The sequence below is a fragment of the Egretta garzetta genome, unplaced genomic scaffold (genome assembly GCF_000687185.1).
Source record: "Egretta garzetta isolate BGI_Z169 unplaced genomic scaffold, ASM68718v1 scaffold27, whole genome shotgun sequence".
Lineage (NCBI taxonomy): Eukaryota > Metazoa > Chordata > Aves > Pelecaniformes > Ardeidae > Egretta > Egretta garzetta.
In genome coordinates, this window is record NW_009260400.1 from 3,735,675 (window position 1) to 3,739,279 (window position 3,605).

The window sequence follows — 3,605 nt, forward strand, 5'->3', positions numbered from 1 at the left end:
CCCCAGCCCCTTTTGCAGCCACTCTTCCCCACGCCTGTAGCGTTGCATGGGGTTGTTGTGACCAAAGTGCTGGACCCGGCACTTGGCCTTGTTGAACCTCATACAGTTGGCCTGGGCCCATCGATCCAGCCTGTCCAGGTCCCTCTGCAGAGCCCTCTTCCCCTCCAGTAGATCAACACTACCACCCAGTTTGGTGTCATCTGCAAATTTACCGAGGGCACACTCAATCGCCTCGTCCAGTTCGTTGATAAAGATATTACACAAGACCGGCCCTAGAACTGAGCCCTGAGGGACACCGCTTGTGACCGGCCGCCAACTGGATTTAACTCCATTCACCACGACTCTCTGGGCTTGGCCATCCAGCCAGTTTTTAACCCAGCGAAGAATATACCCATCTAGGCCATGAACCGCCAGCTTCTCCAGGAGAATGCTATGGGAGACTGTGTTGAAGGCTTTGCTGAAGTCCAGGTATACAACATCCACAGCCTTTCCCTTGTCTACCAGGCGGGTTACCTGGTCATAGGAGGAAATCAGGTTGGTTAGGCAAGACCTGCGTTTCATGAACCCATGCTCACTGGGCCTGATCCCCTGATTGTCTTCCATGTGCCTGGTGAGCACACTCAAGATGAACCACTCCATAATCTTCCCCAGTACTCAGGTCAGGCTGACAGGTCCGTAGTTCCCCGGATCCTCCTTCCGGCCCTTCTTGAAGATAGGCATCACATTTGCCAACCTCCAGTCATCTGGGACCGCCCCTGTTATCCAGGACTGCTGATAAATGATAGAGAGAATAGTCCTGATATGTAAGAAAAAATTAAACTGACAGTTGATGTGTTAGGGACAGCTGATTCCTGGCATTCTTAACAAAATATCCTACCTTAAACCTCTTGAAGTTTATTAAAAATATGTCTGGAATCAAGTAACTTGTGTTAAGAGGGCTCTTACAATCAAAATCCACCCATACTCAGTATCACCAAACATGGTGGAAAATGTTGCATTATTACCACAGAATCTACCACAGAAGTGATGCTGGCAATGCTATTTTTAATTTATGGCACTTGCTGTGTGATTTGATTATCCAGCAATAAAAGAGCAGAGGAAGGCAAAACGCAGCATTCCAGTGACGTCAGGGGAGTGTCACCTGACGCTGAAATGAAATCACAAAGGTTTTTGTACGACCATTCATCACTGTGTGGACTAAGTGTCACGGTGGTTGAAGGGGACTGAACCACCCAAAGCAAACTGACTTCCTGAAAAGGCTGAAGGTGCAATATACTCTGCTTCCTCACAACGTCTTCCCACAGGCAGCTGCACCCTGAAGAACACATTTGATGCTGGCTGTGATTCAAGCTATGAGACAATTACTATATGCCAAGCCAGTTTTTCTTGCACTCGGGTATGGATGTTGGGTTCAAGACCATTTGCTTTTGAACATATATTCACCAACAGCAGCTCAGCAAATAGGATTTTCACTGCCACAATTTAGAATTTTCCATTTAAGTTAATTGCCGTATCCCCTTTGTATACATTACAGAGAAACAAGTGGTTCTAAGAAGAAATTTGTCTCTTCCCAAGGTGTTTTAGACAGACGAAATAGCTCAGTCAGTTGCACTTGGGGCGTGAGTCTCTCTTCACAGAGTTCAGACGACTACCTCAGGTGCGGGCCCTGGAAGCTAGGTGAGGAGATTCTAACACAACGTGGCTGGAAGATGGCTCCAGTTTTCTCTGACTAGCCACACAGACCATACACTACACTCCACTACTGAGCAACACCATTGAAATGGGGCCGTATGTCTTCACCTCAACTCGCAGCAAACAATGCCCCTCTGTCCACCACCTCAAGCTAGTGTTACAGTTCCCCCCCTTCACCCCTTCTCCACACCTGTTTCTTCTTCAGCTCAATGACTTCAGAGATCATGCATTAACTCCCTCTTAAACTGCATGATTAATACGCTTCTCCACTTCCCAGATCATGATCTCATTGTCTTTGCCCATAACAGCTGCAGTTTCTTCCCATGCATTTTCTCCTCAAGGACCATCTCAAAGAACATTTTCTGGGTTTCTGACAATACCAACTTACCTCACTGTTCTAGGAAATCTGAGTTGATGGACTCATTCTTAAAACCTTCAGGGGAGCTGCTAAACTCTAAGGAGGCCTTAGAGCTTGCCTGGGATCACCCAGGCACCTAACAGCTTCAGGGAAGAGAGCAGGGCTCACCGCTCTTGGGCCATTTCCAGCCATGGCCTCTTTATGCCATGGTCCGCAGCTAAAGGTCCCACTCCCACCCCATTTTGTGTGTTTGTTAACCCTCACTGCCAACTTTGGATGCCACTTTGGTAGAGGATCAGACTAACAGCTTTGCACCCTTTCCCCTTGCTGTCCCTTTCACTTGGGTAGATCAATCCCATACTAGCTCAGAATTGCCTTATTGTCTCCCGCGCATGCAATTTTTTTTCTTTTTTTAGATTGTTAATAAATTTCCCTTCCTTCCTGCCCTCTTCCAGCTTGACAGCAGTTAAAGAGCACTGCTAAATCGTATTTCCTTGGTACACCACCTCTGTCCTCTTTTTTTTCCCTATAAAGCTGTCAATGTGAGGTTAGCTTAGAGTTACTGCCCTTGGGTAAGAAACCCATGGCACATCCATTTTCATGGATTGTTCTGTTTAAACACTGCGCGGGGGAGGGGGAAGTACTCATACACTTACTCTACTGCAAACACCAAGTGACTGATGCTTCAACTGAAGGTAATTTGCTTGCATCATGTGGGCATGTTTACATCCTTGCACTGCAAGGTTGTCTTTTATAGCATCTTCAGTAACAGTCAGTTAATATCTAGCCACTACAGCTCTGCTTCCTTAGTAACCACGGAAGTGGCATCTGCTTTGCTGTCCAGCCTACACACGGGAATGAATTAAAAAAAAATTTATCTTTGCCTGCGTATTATTACTCAAGTCTTTAGGTGCGGGTGTCACGAAGGATGCAGAACTTGTCCATCACACAGGGTTTAATCAATCCACTTTGCACCATCCAGAGCAAGATCCTGATTTAATAACTGCCCCCATGGAAGAATATCTCTCTACCTAATAAAGAACAATCATTTCTTTTTCACTTTTAAAGATACCAAAAGCAAGATAAAGACTTCCTGAAGCACTGAAAGACCCTCAGCACTGGCCCATCCAGAAAGATAACAAATTCAGAACCACAGACTGAGTGTATTCCTCTTCATCCTGGGCAACAAAAAATAGTTCAAAGTGAAAAAAAACCCTAAAAAAACCAACAGGACACTTCTGCAACCCTGAAGAGTTTTGCTAGCTGCTGTAGAATAACACTCAAACAGCTTTTGCTTTTTCATTAGCCTGAAATCACAGAATGGCAAGAGTTGGAAGGGACCTCGGGAGATCATCTAGTCCAACCCTCCTGCTCAAGCGGGTTCACCTAGAGCATGTAACACAGGACTTTGTCCAGGCGGGCTTTGACTATCTCCAGAGAAGGAGACTCCGCAGCCCCCCTGGGCAGCCTGGGCCAGTGTTCTGTCACCCTCAGAGTAAAGAAGTTTTTCCTCATATTCAAATGAAACCTCTTATGTTTCAGTTTGTGCCCATTG